The sequence below is a fragment of the Lytechinus pictus genome, chromosome 4 (genome assembly GCF_037042905.1).
Source record: "Lytechinus pictus isolate F3 Inbred chromosome 4, Lp3.0, whole genome shotgun sequence".
Lineage (NCBI taxonomy): Eukaryota > Metazoa > Echinodermata > Echinoidea > Temnopleuroida > Toxopneustidae > Lytechinus > Lytechinus pictus.
In genome coordinates, this window is record NC_087248.1 from 10,990,372 (window position 1) to 11,000,043 (window position 9,672).

Genomic DNA, 9,672 nt, shown 5'->3' on the forward strand with positions numbered 1-9,672 from the left:
AATTCAGAGTTCAAAACACATCAAATGATAAATTATTGAAACCAATATAAAATAAAATGAAGAGTACTGCAAGGAAATGAATAATCTCTATGCTTCCATCAACATTCGCAATACATACATCTACATGTATGCACTCAAAATTTGGGACAATGATATTTTATTTACAACCATCACTGTTGAGATTGTACGGAGGTAGAGTCCCAATGAGATTATGAGTCAAATCTCATGTTTTAAAGATCACTCATCGCCAAGCAATCATGAGTCATCCCACAATATCCAGCAAGGATGGGGTATGCTACATGTAATCAACACTCTCTTTGTAAAGTGATTTTAAAATGACCTGCGTGACCATATATATACTAGTTCCCTGCACGGAAAGCTTCTAAGTTGTTCTGTGCTATAATATACTGTAATAGCATAATAGCAAGAAGTATAATGTTATGATTTATTAATCATTCAATTTTTTTTAATAGTATAGTTCCAATCTTACTAAACCCATTTCACGAAGGGCTTCCTAACTAGAGTCCCTTGATATCGATACTATCGGTAGAAAGAGCAGACGAGACGTAGGCTTAGTCACAAAACAGCATAATTTTCATAAACAAAATTTATTATTTATTAAACTGCAAATATTGTGATGAATTGGGAAATACATCTAATCAAAATAATAGCAGAGGCAAAATATGCCACATGTACTTAAAGTGATCATTTCACTTTGTTCTGATTTAAAAAATTATCCTTTTGGTTCCTGAAAATGGGCTAAACATTAGGCTTATAGTGTAAAAATACCATCCCAAAAGTTTCAAAGTATTATATTTACAGGATCAATTTTAAAACCTTGGAGATGTAAACCAAAGTTTGAAATAATTGGGAGTTGGTTTCAATGACTATGTGTATCCAGGGAATCTGTGCACCACAACACATTAATTCTAGATGAACACAGCATGACCTACATACAGTGTGTACAAGGTATACACTGAATGTACAGTGCAGCTAATAGTGTGTGTATAGGAGATACACACAACAGATGGCAGTCAAAATAGCCAACGGACTTTTTGAATTGGAGGAAACTGGTCATAAGCTGAACTCGTCTACTAGACGGTTCTCAAAATCAGGCTAATAAATTGCTACTTGTATCTAAATTAGAGTTTTTCATCCTATATTGTGGTCTGTTTCAGGGTTTTTGAGGACAAATACATGCACTCATACGCACGTTTCCACTCAGTATGAGAATTTTTTTAATCAGCTGCTCACAAAGTTAAACGATCCCTTTAAACTATGAAGAATGGAGTATTCAATTGCTGAAAAATTGAAATTATTAATAACATGACTAAACAAAAGTGTCGCTATAAATAAAGGCGAGCACATAATACGCCCGCCTGTAACACGGAAAATGGAGTTATTGGTCAAGCAAGAAAAGTGGAAGGTGGCGACTTCATCTTTGACCTTCTGACCTCAAAATCAATAGAATTGCTGATCATACACACCAAATTATATGAGCCTAGATTAAGTTAAACTGAAGTTATTGCGTTTACAAGGACTGCAGAAGGGAAAGATAAAAACGTGTCAATGTGACCTTGACATTTGACCTTTTGACCTCAAAATCAATAGGCTTCCTGGGATCCATGCTAGTATCAAACACACCAAATTATATGAGATTAGGTTAAGTTAAAGGTCAAGTCCACCCCAGAAAATTGTTGATTTGAATGAATAGAGATAAATCAAACGAGCATAATGCTGAAAATTTGATCAAAATCGGATGTAAAATAAGAAAGTTATTTATTTTTCACAAAACAGCTATATGCACAACTCAGTGACATGCAAATGAAAGAATCGATGATGTCCATCACTCACTATTTCTTTTGTTTTTTATTGTTTGAATTATACAATATTTCAATTTTTACCAATTTGATATCAAGGACCAACTTAACAGAATCATAAAAGGTTATAACAATGGTAATGCAACATGTTCAGGGCGGAATAAAACTTTGTTTCACAGGACAATGAGGAGAAAATTTGAATATTTCATATTTCATATAATAAAATACAAAAGAAAGTGAGTGAGTGATGTCATCAGTCCCCTCATTTGCATACTGACCAGGATGTGCATATAATTGTTTTGAGAAATTAAGCGAAACTTAAAAATTTCATAACTTTCTTATTTTACATCCGATTTTGATAAAATTTTCAGTGCTATGCTTGTTGGATTTTTCTTTTTATTCAAATCAAATTTTTGTTGGGGTGGACTTGTCCTTTAAACTGAAGTTATCGCGTTTACAAGGACTGCAGAAGGGTAAGGTGATAACACGTCACCGTGACCTTGACCTTTGACCTCAAAATCAATAGGCTTCCTGGGATCTATGCTAGTATCATACACACCAAATTATATGAGCCTAGATTAAGTTAAACTGAAGTTATCGTGTTTACAAGGACTGCGGAAGGGTAAGATGAAAACAGGTCAGTGTGACCTTGACCTTTTGACCTCAAAATTGAAAGGCTTCCTGGGATCCATGCTAGTATCATACTCACCAAATTATATGAGCTTAGGTTAAGTTAAACTGAAGTTATCGCATTTACAAGGACTGCAGAAGGGTAAGGTGATAACATGTCACTGTGACCTTGAACTTTGACCTTTTGACCTCAAAATCAATAGGCTTCCTGGGATCTATGCTAGTATCATACCATCAAATTATATGAGCCTAGATTAAGTTAAACTGAAGTTATCACGTTTACAAGGACTGCAGAAGGGTAAGGTGATAACACGTCACCGTGACCTTGACCTTTGACCTCAAAATCAATAGGCTTCCTGGGATCTATGCTAGTATCATACACACCAAATTAAATGAGCCTAGATTAAGTTAAACTGAAGTTATCGTGTTTACAAGGACTGCGGAAGGGTAAGATGAAAACATGTCAGTGTGACCTTGACCTTTTGACCTCAAAATTGAAAGGCTTCCTGGGATCCATGCTAGTATCATACTCACCAAATTATATGAGCTTAGGTTAAGTTAAACTGAAGTTATCGCATTTACAAGGACTGCAGAAGGGTAAGGTGATAACATGTCACTGTGACCTTGAACTTTGACCTTTTGACCTCAAAATCAATAGGCTTCCTGGGATCTATGCTAGTATCATACCATCAAATTATATGAGCCTAGATTAAGTTAAACTGAAGTCATCACGTTTACAAGGACTGCAGAAGGGTAAAAGATGAAAACATGTCAGTGTGACCTTGACCTTTGGACCTCAAAATTGAAAGGCTTCCTGGGATCCATGCTAGTATCATACACAATAAATTATATGAGCCTAGGATAAGTTAAACTGAAGTTATCGCGTTTACAAGGACTGCAGAAGGGTAAGATGAAAACATGTCAATATGACCTTGACATTTGACCTTTTGACCTCAAAATCAAAAGGCTTCCTGGGATCTATGCTAGCATCAAACACACCAAATTATATGAGCCTAGATTGAGTTAAACTGAAGTTATCGCGTTTATAAGGACTGCAGAAGGGTGATACAGTGATACAGTGATTTTTATTTCTTATACGGCCCCTTCAGGGGCATGGAAGAAATACAATAGTGTAGCAACAAATATAGATATACATAAAAAAGTTAAAAGATAACAAAAGCTTAAAATATCAGACTTTAAAAACAAACAGGTAAAACGCAAGAATCAAAAATAAAATATATGGACTAATAACATAGGGTAAGGTGATAACACGTCACCGTGACCTTGACCTTTGACCTCAAAATCAATAGGCTTCCTGGGATCTATGCTAGTTTCATACACACCAAATTATATGAGCCTAGATTAAGTTAAACTGAAGTTATCATGTTTACAAGGACTGCAAAGGGTAGTTGAAAATATGTCACTGTAACCTTGACCTTTGACCTTTTGACCTCAAAATCAATAGGATTCCTGGGATCTATGCTGGTATCATACCATCAAATTATATGAGCCTAGATTAAGTTAAACTGAAGTTATCGCGTTTACAAGGACTGCAGAAGGGTAAGATGAAAACATGTGAGTGTGACCTTGACCTTTGACCTTTTGACCTCAAAATTAAAAGGCTTCCTGGGATTCATGCTAGTATCATACACACCAAATTATATGAGCTTAGGTTAAGTTAAATTGAAGTTATCGCGTTTACAAGGACTGCACAAGGGTAAGATGAAAACATGTCAGTGTGACCTTGACCTTTGGACCTCAAAATCGAAAAGCTTCCTGGGATCAATGCTAGTATCATACACACCAAATTATATGAGCCTAGGATAAGTTAAACTGAAGTTATCGCGTTTACAAGGACTGCAGAAGGGTAAGATGAAAATAGGTCACTGTGATCTTGACCTTTGACCTTTTGACCTCAAAATCAATAGGCTTCCTGGGATCTATGCTAGTATCATACACACCAAATTATATGAGCCTAGGTTAAGTCGAACTGAAGTTCTCGCGTTTACAAGGAAAAGTTAACAGACGGACACCGAGCGTGATATCATAATACGTCCCGTCTAGTCTAGACGGGCGTATAAAAATCACTTGTGGATGTTGAGATGGGTACCCCCGGGATCTCAAATTTTAATAGTTTAGAGAAGTAAACCATGAAGGTTTTCTTTGTAAAAGGATGATAATCATACATTTTTTTTATGATTCCAAACATCATCAAAATAGTATAACATAGGTCTACACTGTTTAAATCTTTAGATACCGAAAAATATAATTTGACAAATTTTCATGCATATAAATTAAAGATAGAATTTATCAAAATGTCGATATTCACGGAGAAGCCAACTGAAAGTGGAAAAGTCTAATTCATAAAAATAACCAATAAGAGATAGAGGATGGAGATGAATAAGATATTGGGATGATTACATAATATTAATAATAAGAATGTTGAACAAAAGAATCAGATGTGGGAATGTAATGAATAAACACATCTGAATAGGAAAGGAATGACAGGAGAAGCAGGTTGAAATTCAAATGTAAATGGATGACAACAGAAGCATCAAGAATGAATGTAAACAAAGCTGAACTAAATACCAAAGCTTGGAGTATAAATAACTAAACTATCAAAGGAAACCAAATGTCAAAATAACAGTCGTACATTACCAACAGTTTTAATAGTTTCTGTGCATTACAATTATTATTGAATGATCTATCACACCTGTTTTGTAATGTAATTTCAACTTCTATGATTGATTACGTAAGATAATAATTTTCAAATTTTGAGGCACTTTTGCATGTCAAAGTCCATCCACGTGATGCTTAGCCTTGAGGACTTCATGATATTTTTAAATATTTTGACATATATATACTTCTTCATCACGAAGCCTTGACACTCTTCCCACAGACGCATAAGCGAGACCTACACACCCGGATGGATTTCCCTAGGAAATCCATAGTTAGAGGGTGAAATCGGTTTGTACGGGTGAATTTTATTTATCTATGAACCTTCATACGCCTAGTGCGTATAAAGGGATGAAAATTATTTCATTATAAATGGCAAAAATGAGAGGTTTCTAACCGGACTGATCTCGTGTAGATCCCTCGATCCGTTTGTCAACAAAGCAAATACAATAGGCCTGACCCTTGAACCGCTTCGTTATGACATACCTTCGATCAGCTATGTTACAAAATGCCGTTTAGAAGAACAATTCATAGATAAAAATTATTATTTAACAAATATTAAAATTTAATACGTGATTATAAATTATTATTATAATACTAATACTAAGTTCCAAGGCTCACAGCAGGGGCGAGGCCGGGGGCATGTGTGAAGTACATTGCACTGAATGTTATGAATGATACCACGTACCCCAGCTCAATGATTTTTTCTACTGTGCATGCGCACTTACGTTAATCTGCTGATCCATTTATTGTATTTACACCCTAGTAATGTGAAATGTTATTGAATATTTTTTAATGAAGTATTCAATAATGAGTGATATAAAAAAGTTTTTAGTATAGATTGGAAGCTACATCAATATGAGATTAATATTAAATTTCCTAGTCTTAAGGACCTCTTAATAAATAATATTTGTATTAAACATTGGCTTTTGCCATTTCTTTTCCATTCAGTTATAACTTTAATTAGGCAATTTTCCCATTCGTTATGTACAAATGAATATTCATTTATTACCTAATTTGCATATTATTATATTTATGGTCCCAAGTAGGCCTGACTTGAAACGGATATTTCAATATTCGGATACCTGACACTGAAAACCGGACGGCGGACGGGTATCCGAAATTTTACCCTGAAATATAAAAAATAATATCCATTTGCACTTATTTGAGTTATATTTAAGATTTTCATTTATATTTGAGTTTTGAACCTATCCCATGATGGCGAGAGTCAGCGTGTGCTAATTAAAATATTTCTGAAAACCACGAAATTACGAGAAGCTGAATATTTTGGGTTGAATCTGTTTTGCAATCGGATTTGACTAATGTGAGTTAGCGTGAGGCTACGGCTACAAATGTAGATCATATGACTGTGTAAGCTATTAGTAAATGACTATTATTTGAGTATACAAGTCAGGCCTAGTTACGATCCCATTTAATGGTTGCGAGAGTATATGTGTTTATTTTTTAGTTCCGATCGAATGAAATAAGATGCAATGAATTTGACCGAGGCGAGTGTAAGTGCGAGTCTACTATTACTGAAAGTCTAAAACCAGACAGGCCTACATCATTCAGCTCATGCACGTGCTGTACTGTCTGGACGTGTCTGGAGTGAATCGTCCGATATATATTTGGTCACATTACACTCGCTACACCTTCAAATGGGATCGTACTTGGAATATTTTCATTTTCATGACGGGTTTCTCCCCATTCCCCAAATCATAGCCAAACTTCTCATTTCTCAACTTCTGAAACATAATCACACTTCTAACAAAGATTCAAGACAAGATTTAATCACAGTAACAGTAACTAATCACTTACATTCATCACCAGTAAGTTTTACTGCAAAACACATCGATTCATAACCGACCACATACCGGTACTCCGCGGGCGCACATCATAAACCTTTCTGGCACGATAACGCCTTTTAAGTATTGTTGTTTACGTGATGATGGATATCAAAATTTATAGTGGATATGCCATTTAAACTGAAATAAAGGAAAATGTGTGTTTTGTAATTTATATATTAAATATTAATTCATGAAAGAGATTTTCAATTGACAATTATCATTCTTTCATAATTCAATAATTCTACCAGAATAAAAAATGAAGTTTTGATCCTGATATAAGTTTCTACGAACAAGTTATCAAAATATAAACATACGTGAAATATTTAATATTTGCAAAAACACAAATACAATTGACATCTAGATAATGGACAGTTTCATTCTAATTAATCATTATTATTGACAGTTCAAGAAAGAAAAGGGATGATTCATTATTTTGGATTTGATAAATAAATCAAAAGAAACAAAATAAAACGGCCAATCAACATGTATTTGACGTTTACATGATTTCAAAATTATCTTCATTCTTCATTCATATCGAAAGTTGATTTGAGAAAAAAGTACTGAAAATGAATATTTCGTTACACATTTCAATTTAAATAAATTACAAAAAACAACATGACACACGCAGCCAACATTCATTCGACGTTTTCATAGTTTCAAAAATAATCATCTTCATTGGTAACCAAAGTTGCTGTGAGAAAAAGTAGAATTCATTTTGCATTTGATGAATAAATTACAAGAAACAACATGACACACGCAATCAACATTTATTCGACGTTTTCAACTTTTCATAGTTTCAAAAATAATCATCTTCATTGGTAACCAAAGTTGCTGTGAGAAAAAGTAGAATTCATTTTGCAATTGATGAATAAATTACAAGAAACAACATGACACACCCGAGTAACCCGATCAACATTTATTTGACGCTTAAATGGTTTCAAATTATCTTCATTCTTCACTCGTATTGAAAGTCGAGGTAAGAAAATATACGATGAGTTATGCATTTGAAATCATCAAAACATAAGATGGGAAAGAAAAACGATCTTAAGCGACACCATAGTAAAATCGCCATCGTTGTCAGAACGGAAGTTTCCTCCATTCACGGATGGTCATGCTCCAAAACTGATATAAAAACGATGGTTTTCGGCGGGAATATATTACCGAAGAAGATTAATTGATATTGGTGATTATATTGGCGACTAAAACTTATAAATTTTGTTGGTGAGTCTTACCAAATTTAATGAGTTTTTGTGACAGGAAGGTGGTGAATCAGTGTCCACGGATACCCGAACCCGAAAAATGAAAACCGTTATCCGTCCACGCGGGCGGAAATCGTTCGGATATCTGTTTGGTGGCAGCACTAGTCCCAAGAACAACAGATATAAAGTAAACTTAAGAACTCTGCACCTCTGTAAAATTTGGTGATTATTTGCCTATCCCTGTTCAAGTTATATCATTTTCGCATTTTAATTAGGCATTTTTCCCATTTGTTATGTACAAATGAATATTTAATTACTACCTCATTTGCATATTATTGTATATATGCTCACAAGATCAACATATATGAAAAAAATTACAAACACTACATCTGTGTGAAATTTGTGATTACCGTAAGTAACGGTGTATTAACCGCACCTTTTTCTCGGCGGGATATAAGCAAAAGTCGGGGGTGCGGTTTATACACGGTGACGGGTCTGAGCCCGCCCGCGTAGCCCCTCCCGAACATGTAAGAAGTCTGCCAGTTCACAACACATCGAGTGGCCGGCCGTAGCCGCCCAGTGCAATGTCGTTTAGAGGGGTATGAGCCGCGGGTAATGGGTAGCAATTATTATGATCTTATGATCAAATACTGTCGTAACAAATGCACCCACCTTCATGACACTAATTTCGACTTTATTCTCGATTCAAAGCAGCGAAGTTCCCTGGCTAAGTTCATAGAGACGCCAAGCATTCTCGGTAATAATTTGTCACAGCTGATTTTGGTTTTAGTGCGACTTAAGCTGGCGCTATTCATTTAATTTAACCCCTCAAAGTCCCGTTTCGCGCCAGCTTATTTTTTTTCTTTCCCGTACACCGTGCACCACGCACGATAGAGACGGCACGAAGCCGTCAAACAACTGGAAAAAATACAAATTTCTTTGTTTCTTGAACCTTCCTGTAATCCCGTATCCAAAATTCATGCTAAGACATCGAATGCTAGACAAATTCTGAAAGTGATTGTGAGGTTGTGATGCAAGAAATGTGAAAGACACAGATCACAATTTGATAAGATGTACTGGTAGTGGTACCGTATCGAAGTTTGAAATGTACATGTACAAGAAAGGCAGTGCTGTGTGTGTGTACACTGTGACTGTGAGGTGAGTGAGTGTGTAAATTGCCAATATTGGCGGGACCTTTCTTTCTTGCTAACATTTGTAGATGAATTGATCAAGAACAGCAGATTTCTGCATACTGGTAATCTCTTTGAATACTTTGAAATCTTTAACTTAGTTTTTGTTTCTTCGTACCTAAAATATGCATGTAAATGTGAGGATTTTTTTTTTTTTTTTTTTTTTTTTTTTTTTTAGTCCAAAATTGGGGGTGCGGTTTATACACGGGTGCGGTTAATACACCGTTACTTACGGTAATTGCCCATCCACTTTCAATTTAAGCCATTTTCACATATTAATTAGCTGGACTTAGTCATTTTTTGCCAACTT